The 16772-nt window shown below is 38.0% G+C and overlaps 1 pseudogene; it reads left to right on the top strand.

Annotated features, from left to right (window-relative positions):
• The first annotated feature begins 1382 nt into the window (after window positions 1-1382).
• Window positions 1383-16772, top strand: part of LOC119189201 — a 16784-nt pseudogene continuing 1394 nt past the window's right edge.

Raw genomic sequence — 16772 nt, 5'->3', positions numbered from 1 at the left:
AATAAAAAAACGTTTTGTTCTATTATCTACTGCAAATAACACATATTTTAAATTAAAGTTTTTTTAACTCTTTAATAGAATCATATACCTACATAAAATATGTACTAGCTATTAAGAAATACATTTTGAAAACTTATAGAATTTTGACAGGAATCAGATAAATCTATACAAAGAAATTATTAAATACGGACAATAATAGATTTGAATGCCTACCAATATATCGATAGGAAAGATTTTTATTAAAGAATTTTGTATACTTTGTTATATAAAATATCAGTCTCGATATAGTCAGCATGTTACAACGATACAAAGGTTGTTCCATTTTTGATACGATAGTAAACCTTAAGCACCGTACAAATAGCCTCGCAACGCAATGTGTGTGAAGCACAAATTGTCATTTATTCAGATCTGACATGCCATGAATATTAACAGGCTCGGATCATAGCCATAATGTTAGTTAGCAGTGTTGTGTGCAGTATGACTGAGTGGCTGAGTGCACTGACGACCTAATTTTGCCTGGCATTAATAAAACGGGAAACTAAGCCGCACAAGACCACTCTGCCACACGTTATTTTGACAGTGCGTCACAAGTACGTAACGCACCGCGTTGCGTTTAAGACAATTTTAATAATACAAAATATAATTTTTTATCAATAAGTGAGTTAAGATTAATTTAAGGATTACTAGTGGCGTGTTTCACAACTTCTGAGTGAATGCTCCTCGTCATATAAATGTATAAGCTGAAAAAATACAAAAGTCGCACTGAATCTATGCACCAAGTACAGTGGTAATAAAATAACTAGGTGCTTTCGACATTAACTGTTTAATACAATAACTGCGAAATGAAATTTACTTCAAATTTGTGTAAGAAAAAAAAACAACATTTGTTTTTTTATTTAATTTTTATCTGTATTTATTACAATACGTTACACCATTTGTTACATTAAGATACGCAATTTTCTTAGTGACTACTGTAAGATAGATCGAAAAACATTTTTACAACTCGTGACAGAAATTATTTTTTCCGTAAAGTTATATTATTCCTAAAATCTTCATCTCAAGCCAGGGTTAATGGTCGAATCCATTTACTTAACAAGCCATATGCCCGCACGAACAAGATATAATCATGTAATAAGGAGAAATTTCAGGTTATCTCTGAAAATTAATCCGAGCGGTAAAAAGTAAAAACTGCGGCGCTAACGACCTGCCATTTTCTCAATCTGCTTCAATCAATTTCTTTCTCGCGTTTCGTCGTACTCGATTTTTAATAGGAATTTACGGACACTGCAGATCATTTGTTACGAAAATGTAAATACAATTACTAGATGGTATAACATTCTTTTTTTTTATTATAGTAACCTATACGGCCTGGCTTTTACAAAATGAATGAATCCTTCCTAGTCGATTTCGGTCGCAGCGGCCAATCTCAATGGAGATCAGCCAGGTACGCCGGAAATATATAATGCACAAGTGTGTACAGAAGACTGTGTGCACTCTCTGTTCCTTGAATCTCATAGTCCGCTGAGACGGCAATCCGACATGAACGGAAATCAGGAGCAGGACCAATGGTTATACTACTAATACTTTCCATTGAAATAAATAAACGTTAAATTTCAATTACGTTTTAGACACTAATTTACGTTGTCGCCCGAAGCAATATAACTGTTTGTGATCATCGATTTTGTGACCGAATATATAAAAAGTTTGAATACGGCCGTTCTAGATAATGTTTTTGTATCACGATCTTTACATATTATAAAACAAAGTCCTGCGCCGCGTCTATATGTCTGAACACGATAATTTCAAAAATTACCGCGCAATGTCGTTGAACTTTAGTATAAAGATAGTTTGAGACCCTAGAAAGGACATAGGCAAATTTTTATCGGCAAAATATATAGACATTTGTATCCCGGAAAACTCTCTCACGCGGGCGAAGCCACGAGTATAATCTAGTTCACTGTCTTATAATAGTAGCATAAGTAATAGTATAGCTTACGTATGAGAGAATACACCCGAAAAAGCAACATTATACAAGTACTGCCACTAATGTTTTGATTTCAAGAAATTACTAGGCATTATAAAACTTAACTTGAACAGGAGCCTGAAACTAATCTACAAAATTCTATTTCACATGTTCCACACACTTGCACGGAAAATATATTCATATATTATGAGTATTATCGAGTACAACAAAAATGAATGCTCGATGGTTACTCCGTCACAATGTAATAGAATTTGACGACCAAACCGGAGATAGGTTTTGCCCTAAACCTACATAAATGCCCAGGAAATATGTTACGCCGTAATCTCCTCAAATATAAAGTTAGTTGGGAAATTGCGTTTTAACTTACTTGTATCTATAAATCCTTTTTAAGGTTCCGTATCTCTGTTGAGGGAACACTTTGATGGAAAACGCAGCATTTCGTTACATATTGCCGGAGTTCATTTTCGTTCGTGTTGGTTTTATATCAATGTCCAAAAATCTTTTATTAATTCAAAGTTAACAATCAAATATAAGCATCTGGTGCATATAATAGCAGAATAAAAAATAAGTAATATAATTACAACTGACTGATCATCGACATTAGTACGAATATAGTTCCTGTTGTGAAAATAACAGAAAAAATCAATGTGAAAGTCATTTTGTTGGATTAGATGAATTTTTCTAGATGCTACAAGCGTCCTCTAAATAAGCTTATAAGTTTAATAATCATAAATAAATATACGTATAAAACTCTCAGAAAGCTAACCTTTTATACTAAACAACAACATTGTAAAATTTTTGTTGCCTTTTTGCCATCTTACCCTTAAATATAGTCATTCCTTGATGCTTCAAAACTATCTGTCTTAGTCCGTTAAATATTTTAGGCTATGTTGATTTTCAATAGCCAATAAACACTTTCCATTAAGTGACCATTTGTGCTTATTGGCTTCCACCTTTTCCTTTTCCAATTCAACGTAGGGTCAATGAAACAGAAAATATTACAAAATGAACTAGGTTTAATATTTACAAACGGCAGCTTGCCTAATATCAACTGTCTCATAAGATCTCTGGGTTCAAAGCCCATCTAGGTACGCTTCTACTATACAAGGCGGTAATTAAGCTATACAAAATACAAAAATATCATTTGTTCCAGAAACGGCCACATGTTGACGCATCGCAACAAAAAACCGTATGAGTGTAAAGCGGACGGATGCGGCAAGTCATACTGCGACGCGCGATCTCTACGCCGACACACCGAAAACACCACCAACCGCCAGCGGAAAATAGTCAGTAACATGGACGACAATTCAAATAATACCAACTAAAAGCTTGCGTCGACTAGAGCAGAATCGAAACGCATTTATGATTAATGGTCCGGCTCGGCGCGGTGCCTAATAGCCACAGTATCGTACTAAACGTGTAGTAGTCGAACTAATGAGACCTGAATTGATTCAATTCAGCGAGCCTAGTCGACGCTGGTCATAATACGATGCCACCTGTATCATGTAAGAATGCACCGTGGGAACCAGAACCGAGAATAAATTTTTCTTCTGATGTTTAAGGTAGATGTTACGTCTGAAAAAGATTTCATAACATACTTTATTATTTTGTAGGTGCAACCACCGGGACCCCGAACCCAGAGCGGGAGTCGAACTCGCAGCGCGTGTCGTCCCCCACCTCGCCGGCACGCAACCACCCCCCGCACTCTGATGTAAGCACTTTATTACCGCTCCTCTACCCCCGCTGCCCCCGCCGCATCCGCCGCTGCCCCTCCGTTCCCACTTCATTATACGCCACTTAACATTACTGTCATAAGGACTGTATGAAGATCAAACAATTTTCCGATCTTTAATTTTTGATTAAGTCATCAAGGGTATTTTTCCTTTGGGGTGTATGGTCTATATAACCTGTAGAGATGTAAAAATATACTAATATTTTGTTGAAGTTGTGTAATTTTTTACTTAAATACTCTACTACGCTGGACTATGATTTTACTCACATTCATATGCATACGAAGGTATTCATTCGTAAACATAATATAGTAAAATAAAAAAATGCTTGGTAAGTTCGTTGCAATAAAATAAATTACAAATAACATTCACAAACTCTACGTCACACAAACGCATAGCACAATACAATGCAACATTGGCAATCTCAAACCCACTTGCAGCACTCGACACACAGTACACACATACTACACCTACATTCGCGTTTTTAATTATTTTGTTAAAGTTTATTAAAAAGTTCCATGTCGCGTCACATTCGTCATGGTTTCCCGGTAACACAGTGGCGCCCTCATTAATCTAGCTTTTTATACTTAAGCATTTCTGGCGCACTTCCAGCTGCCCGCGCATGTTAAATTCAGATCCCACAACCCGCCCTTATTAATTAACCAATTAGCCCCAATCCGTTGTGTGTGCTCTTTTAATTTCGCGTGGCCATTAAAGGTCTCGGAGAGCGGCGGCCGATGAGTGCCCTCCTGTTTATCTCAATCCGTTTTTATAATCAATCCTCCCGAACATTACAAGGGTCAATTAGGTAATTTCCACTCGTGTATCCTCAGTTTGTTGTCTTTTTGTAAATTCTAAAGCTGTAGCTACACAGCTGTGCAGGGCTGTGTCGAGACCGTGACGGGATTGTAAATGGTTATTGATGTGTTCTGTGCACGTTTCTTTATTAAGTTCAACAATGAATTGCTAAGAAAACTTGACATTCAGTTGCAAATTGAAATGTATACTTACATCATTAGAGGTTATGCTTTCAACTAGTCTTTGTTCATTGGCGATATATCTTCATAGTACGATTTCCGGAGTTGGAAAGTTCGATACCGCAATAGTTTGCCGCTAAAGAAACTTATTCAATACTATAAATCAAGTTGGCACCTTCTTGCAGTCGAGCAACTCGGGATCGGAGAAGTCGCATGGTACGAACACGAGCGGTAGCGGGGGCGGGAGTGATTCTAGTCCGCCGAGCACTCCGCCTGCGCCTGTCGCGCCGGTCGCGCCCGCGCCGCCGCCGCCACAGCCCACGCCGCCCGCCAGACCCAAGGCAACCAAATCCAGTAATAAATCAAGATCAAACAATTCGGTGAGTATATATTAATTTTGCAGTTATCAACTGCCTATAGGTCTGGGTTTCAGCTAGCAATAAAATAATGTAACATATCAAACTAAAAAATATGTAGAATGTTAAATTGTTTCATAAAAATGTTTGCATATTGCGCAATAATATTTATTAATGAGTAATACACCGGTTATAAAACGTAATAGAAAAATCACTCGAAGTGCAATTTATTTTTATGCTTTCAAAATATTTTTAGTCTTTTCAGTCTTCTTCAGCACCGTATGAGAGCGATTATACAAGAAAGATTCTGTTTAAATTTTATGAGCGTTCTTGAAGAAAATACTTAGAGATAATTTTTTTTTTCACTTTTTAATAAAACTAATTCTATTTTATAGAAGTAATATTACTTCCTATACATGTCATATCCAACACCAACGCCTAGCTGTTACTCAACAGCAATGTGCTATCATTTACAAACATTTATCACTTCATCTATAATATTAATACGGATTTTATCCAAACAGGTATACGTTTTTAATAAAAATAAACACATGCCTTTTATTCCCGAAGGAGTAGGCAGAATCGCAAATGGTGCACCCACTTTTTCGTATTCCGTCCTATGATGCGATAGAGGACAAGCCTCAATCCATAATGGGCACAAACTCCACACTCTGCGCTCATACGGAGTAACAAATACGAATATAATTTTTCCCGACTCGGGGATCGAATCCGAAACCATGGGACTGCAGTCGTACAGTAATACAACTACACCAGCGAGGTAGTTTTTAAGAAAAATATTTAAAATCCCACCATGTCCTCTACCTATAATACTTTCTTACCGGAATGTGAGCTAAAACCAGATAAAGTGCATCAATAGCGCCATATCTCTACCCGCCAGCATCCGATACAGGTGTTGTATTACGTCTCGGAATGCACTGCTTTATATCTCGCCGTATCCTATAATCGAATGAAACCAAATTTACTATTTTCGAATAAGATCAGAAAGAATAACAGTTGGGTTTTATACGTTTATCGAAATAACGAGGAAACTCGTAGCAGTAAAGGAACGAAATTCAAATAAAATATATTACCAGATAAAGCAATTTAACTGTTATTATATTCGTTAAAGGTTACATTTCGTAGTAAGACATTAAGACGTTCAGATGACGAGCGCTTACCGCGCGTTAACAAAAGCTCGTGTACAACTAAGTATATTGTATGTACTTACGTGGCTAGCGCACTTTCACATAACATCCCGAACAAAATGCATATAGTAAATGCGCGTGAACAAAACGCATTAACACTTGTATCATCTGACCGGGGTCTTATTTTCACGTCGATTACAGTCAAGTTACTTGGTCTTTTAATTGTGATCACCGCACACAGGGTGTTAAAACCCGCAATAGTGACTCACGTAAGTGTGTCGCGTTCCGAGATCAGCCTGTGTATATCCGGGTCCAACAGGCCGGCATAATTGTGTCGACTGCTTAGCGGTAATCATCTCTCGTCAGTCGACATTTTATTGGACCCCACTCCACTTACCATCAGGTGCAGGGGGGCCCCTTTGGGGGGCACCTGTAAGAAAAGAAATCTGGGAATATTTCTTGGTATAATTGTTTGTGCCTCTTACGTTCGATTCACGATGTTAATATAGATGAAGTTTCTGCAGTCGACGCGGGTGACTGCGCATAGTTGTCGCACGCTTCGCCGGCCCACAATAGCGACTGACTTTGCTCGAATGCGTGAAATTGAAGTCACTACTGCACGCACATGATCGCATCGACAGACCGCTTGAAAGCTATGTTTGGTTTCAAAATATTAAATATTTCAGAGGACTCTTAATAAAAATCACTACGTAAATAAAATTTTAACTTTAGTGTAGTAAAAATATACTTGTATCATTATAATAAAAATACTCTTAGTTTAAGCAAATCTTATAAACAATATAATAGAAAACAAAATACCCACAATACCAAATCTAATTTTCGCAAACCACGAAATCATTCTAAATAAACCCGCTAAATACAAACTTTGTATAAAATAACACGTAATTACCAAACAAAACTCAAAGGCATTAAGCAGATAACACGGAACAAGCTACGGCTCGTAGACTAGAACAATAGCCGACTACGCTGCTACAATACGTAGCGCCTTCCACGTAAACTGCCACGTAGTTTAAAACAGACGTAGCACCCGCGTAGCCGTAAATCCTAACATGTTGGTCTTCGCTAACAATCTGGCCGAGGTAATGTATTGTTAAGTAAAGAACATTTGTACATATTTGGTAATACTATAACCAGAGTTTAAGCTCACTCAACACTTTAATGTACGTTTAAATTAAGAATAAATTATCATAGCGTATAGCTACAATAATAATAAAAACATATTAAGTAATTCCACAAAACGTAAAAATATGGAATGCCTTAATTTCCAAATGTTTAGTACAAACTTTTATTAATAAGGCGTCCTTGAAAAAACTGACCCATGTTAAACCATACATACCTACCTATAAGTTGCAATATCATCGCTACCGACCATCAATCATAAATCAGATAAAATTACATCACAATACGATTAAAACAAAACAAACTTTAAATATAAATTGCCTTAAAGTAATATAGAACATTACTCTATCAAGTAAAGCCAAACCGAACTGTTATTAAAACTGCTAACTAAATTGCCGTTGCTAATAAGCAAGTCGAGAACTAAACTAGAACATAATTGACTATTATTACAGGCATCCAATATGGGGTCTATTAATCCCGTTGTGCAAAACAATGTCTGCTACCGTGGGAAAGGGGACGCCGCGGATTCTTATGTTAATACCGATACATCGCAGATTGGGACCAGTGCAAAACGTCCAGTGAATTAATTCTGCCATTCATCAGCCGTTGTAAGGGTTTAATAATTCAAGTGTGGACGGGAGCGGCCCTACCACTTGCAGCTGATTAACAAACTGTATAAATTAGAGAATAGTAACGTCTTACAATGAGTATCTTTGAGTTAAAATTTTACTATTCTGTGGTAAAAGCTTACTGTTGAGTGTTGAGTATGTTTTATTGCGTACGCCTAAAGCTTTTTGTAGAATTTTATTCCGTTTAAAAATAAGTTGCTTTGTTTTCTCTTGTATAAAGTTAACTAAAGTGCCTAAAAATCTTAACGTTGTTTATAAATCTAATTAAATAGAAATAGACATTGATTACATAATAAGCTAATGACTTAAAATATACGTAGGATGATTTACTTTCGAAATAACAAAACAAGAAAATTGATCGCGACGTTTTCGTGGTAGGGGCTTGGGGCTCGCGGATCACAGTCGTCCAACGTGGGAGCCGGCCTCTCCACCTGTTCGCCAGCGTCCGAACTCCGAACCCCAACATAGATACTATTAAATATTGAACCGACTATTGCGGTTCACTTGTTCAACCAGTTTCTACAAAACTTCAATTATAATAATACTTTATTCTATACCGACCAATAATCCACTCATTTACTCGAACACACACTGAGTTGCATTTGATATTCATAAATACATTTCACAGAGTAACAACACGAAATAATAGCGGTATTACACAACACGCCGCAAATAAATCCCGGCGCAGACAATACGCAGCTTCCATTTATTAATCAAATTTTGCAATGCGCCAGAAGTTTCGCTTTTATTTATTAATTAAATGAGTCCATACTTCATTTTAATCCTCACGAAATAAAACAATGCCGCACCGTGTAATACTCGGGGACGGCGGGATATTCGCGCCCTTTCAGACTATTGAAGTGCATGTCCACAGCGGAATTACTACCAAATAGAGGGCGTCGTTGTTATTGAAAAAGCATGGACTGTTCTATGATAAATAGACAGCGTGGGTACAGCAATACGTCCGGTAGCCTTATTAAAATCACTCGCTTTGATCGGGCACGGATTTGACGTCACCTGCAGGAAGTAATAAAGGGACACAAACACCGGCTCATAATTACAGCCGTCCCCTCGAACACAATTTTGTTTTGCTCACAACATATTAACATCGGTATGCCTTTGAGTGAATCCGCTTTGAGCCACTTCATTATTGAATCGGAACGTTGAAAATTTCCAACATACATAATTACGATATGATTACGTTCGAGTGCTCAATCAGTAGTTTAAGTTCGAAATGAAATAAGTTTCATCGAATTTTGGGGATTGTTTCCATGTTTTACATTACGTAATGGCTCTTGTCTCTTAAATTTTGTTTTGTAATATTTAATGAATATTTTGTTATTTACTTACATATTAACGGAGTTTTTGGTATCGATGGGATTGAATTTTGTAATGAATACACTTTAAAATATTGTTATAAAATGTGCGTATGTCGTGTCGAGTACATCAAAAGGGTGTTAGGCGTTTTATTACATGACGCCTTAGATCCTCTATAATTTAGCTGCTTAATGAGGCCGCTAATGAGGTTGAATCCGCAGACGCATGCTATAATTTGATACTGCGGATATATCAAAGGGAAATGCTTAATGTCAACAGTATAACGCCGCGATTGGCAGTAGGTAGGTAGACACAACCCTTTCGTGACTCTTGAAAATTATTCTTGTACTTATACAATTTAATTAACATTACTGTTTAAAATACCAAATTCGTTTCAAAAAACAGGCAAACTACACGCAATTATAAAACTAAAATGTTAATGTTGAATTTATGAATTAATTTTAGTTTTTAAAATTAATTAGGCTAAATAAACGTAAGTAAATAAAATAAACACACATAATAAAATATACAAGTTAAATTAATTTGTAGTGATTTAATACACGGTTTTTAGATTATATATTATGTTTTTTATTCTATTCTGTACAGCATACGCATAATACAATTGAAAATACATTGAGTAAATATTAAATTTTGGAATTCAGTGCTCCAAATTCGCTGTACAACCGTAAAGAACAGCGTTAATGTTGAATAGAAAGCAATTTTCTTGGTGGACAGCCAATACAAGTTTAGCACGTCCGGTGAGTCCGGTGCGGGCTTTCAATAAGTGAAGATTGGGCCAGTGGCGCGCTTGAGACTGCAATTTGTGCCGTGGCCCACAAATTGCATTTACCGTCGCCACACCGCCTCCGCGCAACCTCCCCGTCTCCGCGGACCGCCTGCTGATTTCTTCACTTCATGCTCAAGTTAGATGCATACCTGAAGTGCCTATAACGAAACTAATCCCCTTTCTATTCAAGATTTTAATGTTGTTATTTCGCATTTTATTAGAGCAAAGTTGCTATGTAATATGTGGAATTATTTTTATGTAATATATTAAAAAGCATTAGCAATGGCAAATATTTCTTTGAAATATGTTTATTAAAAAAAAATATTAGCCTTACACTGCCAACATTGCCAAATCTGTGTTCAGTGTTGGAACTCTATAGCTTATAATTCGACAGCATCTTTTCGTTATCCAATTGTATGCATCTTGATGCACAGAAAGAAAACGATCTTAATTTTTATCAGGATTCGATACTGTTCAGTCTAGTTTAAAGGTTTGAATTATCATACATAAAAAAATGCCGTGATACATTGATCTGAATCTCTAGAAATGTATAATGGTTACCTATATGGCCAAGACAACGAAAGTTCAAAACTATGAGATATATAATATAATACGCCTTGGCCTAAATTGAGTTGAGTCCGAATTCTTGGATGCTGTGGGATTTTTCTATAATTTAAATACTTTTGGTATTATAATATATGGATTTTCTTGAATATTTAATTATAATTTTAGATATGGAATGAACTCTCATATTCTTTGTTTAATAGAGCCTCATAATTATGTGCACCATGTGACCGGCACTCGGCCGTTCCCTTATAATTTCCAGTGATTAAAACCTTCTCATCAATAGAATATAAACATCATTTCAGATCACACTAATACAAATGTACTTAGTACAAAGCTCTAAACCTACATATACTCTGACGAGTAAATACACGTAATTCCAAACCGAAGCTTGAGTACAATAATTCATAAGTTTTAGCTAGAAAAGGGATCGTTCATAAAGGCGGTGTCGGCGTCACAGCGTCACACGACGTGCCATCTTCTCGCGCGGTCCGTCCATTAATAATGTAGGGTGACAACGACGCAGGTGTGCTGAGCCGATCCTCGTCGCTTTTCTCCGCTTCTCTCCGCGCCACCGCTCCACACCGCTCCACACCGCGCGGCACCGCCTCGCACCACGCCGATAAACGTCACGATGCATAATTGAAGACGTGTATCTCTAACACCGCGTTTACGTGCCTACATCTAAAAGTCTTTGTTATGGATATTTTTCTAAAACAATAAATTGCTAAATTATGTTGCAATATCTTTAAATCGAAAACATTGCAGAGTATATTAACAAATAAGAAAATTGCAAACTAAAGTAAACTTAAACAATAATAAAAAATTTAATTGAAAAAATATACTGACTTCGTACATAAGAATTGTAATAACAGAAACCGGTTTTGAAAAAAAGACACGCCGGCGGAAACCGAGCAATTAAAATTTTTAATTAAAGTGTGCACCGTCCGACGCGATCACCCTATTTATTGTAGCGGACTCTTGACCTTTCTAACGCGAGCCGACCTGTAACCTCGGTGCCACGTGGCGCCGCGACGCCCCACGTCTCGACCGTCGCGTCGGCCGAAATATACAAAATATGTATTTTACATTTTTAAAATGAATCATTTTTTAGATGTTAGAATACAATAGGCATTGTTGTAAGACGCTGTCTTTCCAGACGAACTAAAAAAACGTAAAATATTTATAGAATGTTCAAAATATGTAGTTAATCTCTATTTTAAATTTAATTAGAAAATGTGAAATTAAAATTTATTTATGATTTTCAAATATGTTTGTGCTTACACAAAACTTTCTTTTAATAATAAAAATATTTTATATTATCATAATATACACTCATAGCAATATGTTTACATCAATAATATCATAACTCAATAACCGCTACTGGAATGTTACAAAAAATACCGCCAAGATTCTCATTCAAACAATCTACTAAGAGCAGAATTTATATTAAACTAGAGTACGATTTTCCCACACTATTCCCATGCTTAGTTCAACGAAATTAATATTCACATAAGAATTAATAATAACGTTCTTTAGGCCAAATAGTGTATCACGAGATATGCAAATCATTTGATGTAGAGCGGCCGGCGCCTTTGTTATCCAACTGGTCATTCTATCTGGCAATTCGCAAGCTCAGTAACTAATCGAGGGGTCATCTGTCCGATATCTTTCCCATACTGCATCATTTGATGTTCGCGTACCGTGAGATAAACACCATTAGTTGCACTCTTTTCAAACGTTTGTGATGTGTTTCCAATATGGACAATTGGATATCGGAGCTCTTTCAGACACATACTTTCAGCAAACCGAAGGTGGGTGGCAATTTTTCTATACATTATATCGATTTGAAATACTTTCTCATAAGATGACAACTCCACTACGACCGTGCCGTGATAAATTCAAATGTCAGTACGTTCCAGTTCGAAAATGTACGTTACACTCGAATGCAATTTCCTAAATTCGGTCCGTTCGCAACAACAAGAAAGCAATCTTCCAAAAAAGGCTACACAATGGTACAGTTAACTGCGCTGCACGGATGATGTATCGCAAAAACGCGCTCAGTGCCGCCGCCGCCCGCCGCCCACCAGTGCGGAACATCTGCTCGCACCTACCACGCATTAACCTAACGAGCTATCATAATGGCGCCCGTTAGGGTTACCACCACACCAAAAACCTTCAAATAAAATAAATTACACGTGTACAACCGACCCAGTTTTAAACACGTGTCACGTATAAGTCATGTGACAAAAACGCTTATCTCTACAAATGAAGACATAATGTGCACCAGTGTTTGTTTATAACGCTGTGCGCACACCGCCGGCAAATAATCGCAACCCTGACCTGACCGCGTTGCCATTATGCTTGTTCCCGTTATTTCAAATTAGGTGTTTCTTAAATAAATAATTCTTATTAATTAATATATTTTGTATTTTGAAATTACTATTGCACTATATATTTCAGACTTCAACCTGCATCAAAATAATTATGGCCTTTCTCGTAGTTTCTAATATTTTTGCCCTTTAATTATTTGTGTAGGTACTTAATGCGATAGTGGTTTCCGTTTTTCTATTTAGATCATTCATTGTTGTTAATCAATAGTTCTGTTTTGGGACTAGATAAATAAAATAGATGCGTAATATAAAAAAAAAACAATCTTTCAAAAATTTTATTCATTATAAAAGATAAGTTATTGATAATAGTTATTTTGAATCGGTATTGTAAAACGTTCTAACAAATCCAACCTAATGGGCGAAAAAAAATATTGTACACATCGCGAAACACTACGTGCAACATTTAACATGGTTTTAAAAGTATTTTTTGTATAATACGTTGTTACTGAACATTTCCAAATAATGTTACAGAACTAGTTGTGCAGCTCTGAATGTGCGGACTAATGTATGCAAATAGGGAGTAACTTTAACATTAAAACATTTTATTCGATATAATTTACGAGTGGAGGCGCGTCGCGTCGAGACCAAAGCCGCGGTGCGACGGAAATCCGCAACTAATTAAAATTCTACGTGAATGAATAACTACACAGTGGTGCCGGTGCGCTTTGTGGAAACATTTTTCAAATAAATATTAGCCGCTCAATCTTTTTGCACACATATTTCAAATATTCACACTAAGCCGTACTTATTTTATTCCCGCTGTTTATGGCGTTAGACTGACCTATAATTACCGATTTCCCTTTAAACCGACTGGGATTACGCGAAGTTCATCAAAATCCATTAATTAACTTGGAATATTAACGAGCTACTGAAGATGGAAAGTTTATACCTTGAAATTACGAAGTGCGTAAATAGGTTAGAAAGTCTTTTGAACTTTTGAAAAGTCATCGTAAATTTCACAGACGCAGCAAGGGAGCCAGAAATGTGTAAGTGGCAGTAACGCGAGCGCGGTGACGAGCGGAGCGGCGAGCGCGGCAGCGGGAGCCGGCCGCGTCGGTGACGTCAAACAGGTCGAGTGCAACCTCTGCCATCGCAAGTTCAAGAACATACCCGCCCTCAACGGGCACATGCGCTTACATGGAGGATATTTCAAAAAGGTATAGCCAAATTTAATGTCCTTTAATTAATATCAAAATAAATAGCTAGGTACTAATATTTATTTCTCTTTAGGATTCAGACAGTAAAAAATTAGACAAGAAAGAAGCCACGGGTCCTCCTTTACAAACCGCTTCAGTGTCTGTAAGGGCATTAATAGAAGAAAAGATTATCAGCAGGCGAGGTGCAGCGTCTTCGACACCTTCTATAAGTACGTAATTTTGATCTGACAATACCGACTATTTACTCTAATAAATCATCGTTATTATAATACGTGTTATGTTATTATGCCACAGGCACAAGTACTGATGCGGTTGCTCCTCGTACGGGGTTTGTCGCCCCGGCACCGCCGCCGCTGTCTTCGATCCGAACGTCCGTTGCATCACCCGCATCGCCAGTTACCACAACACATTTTGTATCACCTCGGGCGCCACCCGTAGTCACCGTGGCCACGAATTTAACTAACACCATTAATGTTCAGAGAGATTCAACGTTAATAGAGTTGCTGAAAAAAAGCAATACAAAGGTTGGTTATTAAATTATTTAAATTGATCTTATGGTTAGCTTAACAAATTTATGGTGTACATTGTACATGTTTTTGCTTTAGGCAGTGAAAAGGTCAGCATCAGATCCGGGACAGGCGTCACCACAACAAGAATTTACGTTTCGTCCAGAAATATTTGGAGTGTCGTTTAACTCTGACGATGGATATTTTTCTCCCGCATTAAATGAAGATACTTTCCAATTTACGACGACACCAGACAATCTAGAGGAATTAGCATCGTTAGAAGACTACGCCACAGTAGCAGCATCTATAAGGGAACGGTCGCCGGTCACTTTTCCATCAAATAGGCGGCTCGCTGCAGTTCTTAATTCGCCTTTACCTGAATCTTTAGCTGATTTTGGAGCTTGTCATGGTGGATCACCAGTGCATTCTCCTGGTATAGGATATACGGCAAATTCTCCGGGATTATCGTATACTACTGGAGATTCTCAGGACTGGCGTACACACTGCTTCTTCTGGTGGGTAGTTATTCAACGCAACCTGAACCATCGCCCGGTTTAGCCTACCCCACACCTCCAGCGTCACACGATGCGCAGTCCCCGGCACATACGGTTCCACGGGCGTCGTCACCACTCTCCGCTGCTTTCTTCACTGCCACAATGTCTAGTCAAGAAGAGGTATGGTAATATTCTATTAAATTTATAATGATTGTTCCATGTACCAATATGATTATTTTTATTTTTATTTTAAGGTAGAGGAAGCGTTAGAAGAAGTATTACCTGAAGAATGTAGATCACTTGATGCCTATGCCTTAGAACCTACACCGACTCCGCGTCGTATTATGCTTAATTCAGAGGATCCCTTATTATCGAGCAGTCCACGAGACTTTTCACATCGTCTCGTGCGTCGGCATAACCGACCTTCCGTGTCTTCATTAACGCATCTGCAGCAATGGCCTAATGACTCTTCGCTACAGGTAAAATTCTGTCACCCTACGTCGTATTACAAATTTTCAGGTGTTTAAATTTTGTTAGTCAACGCTTAAATTCTCTAGATTGCTAAAACATTTTAAGCTCACGCAATCGCTTAGACTAGAGTGGATGAGTCATGATGTAATGAATTTATATAATATGATTTCATTCACGCCACTATTCATAAAAACAGCGGCGACTGCAGCAATCATGATGCCGCCATTGTGGCAAATATTAATCTAGTGGTCCTAATTGCAGGTGTGCGTCGAGGGTCGCGACACAGTACCGGCGGTGTTCCTGAGCCCGAGCAGCGTGCCCGCGTCACCGCAACGGCGCAAGCGGCGCGCTCGCCCGCCGGTCCGTACCGCTCGCGCATGAGCCGCATGCGCCGCTCGCACCACTATACGCCACACCCCATCTTGCCGCCCGAGAGAGACGGATCTGGATTGTTCACTGAACTCTCAGCCGGTAAGATTATCTCTGTTTCGGCTTGTGTCGCCGATAGTCTAATGGAATCGAATCACATTCATTCGCCTGCTATAAAACTGTGAAACTGCGTCACTCAAACGCGCCGATTTAAGTTGCACGGAATAAATGCGATTCAATTCTAACTTAATAGACGCCGGGCATTATACTTAATAGTAAAATCAAAATTAAAACTAATAAAGAAAATTAATAGTTTTAGGTCAATCATCATCAGAAAGTGATGTGTTATCGCAATTAGAAGAGCCACGTCTACCTCAAATCAACATCGGTCCGGACTATCAGGCGGATCTGCCTGAGCTGTGCAACGATAGAGTCGACCTACATCGAGCGCCTGAACAGCTTCTATGGGACCCTGGCATTAACGATGCGCTAGATGATAATGAAGGTGAATTAAACTGTTAACACATAAATTACCTACAATTTAATACACAATTTTACAGACATGATTTTTTTTACTCCGATGTCACAGAACTCTAACGTATTTAATTCATAAATTCTTTTTAATTTAACGTAACGTCTTTATGCAGTTCGCATGTTCATGGAGCTGGCGATGTGCGCGGCGATGCCGGTGGGGGGCCACACGCGGGAGTTCGCGCTGCAGACACTGGGCGAGTGCGGCGGGGACATCCGCGC

The sequence above is a fragment of the Manduca sexta genome, chromosome 13 (assembly GCF_014839805.1).
Source record: "Manduca sexta isolate Smith_Timp_Sample1 chromosome 13, JHU_Msex_v1.0, whole genome shotgun sequence".
NCBI lineage: Eukaryota > Metazoa > Arthropoda > Insecta > Lepidoptera > Sphingidae > Manduca > Manduca sexta.
Note: the sequence above shows the minus strand (reverse complement) of the source record. Positions and strands in the feature narration are given on the sequence as shown.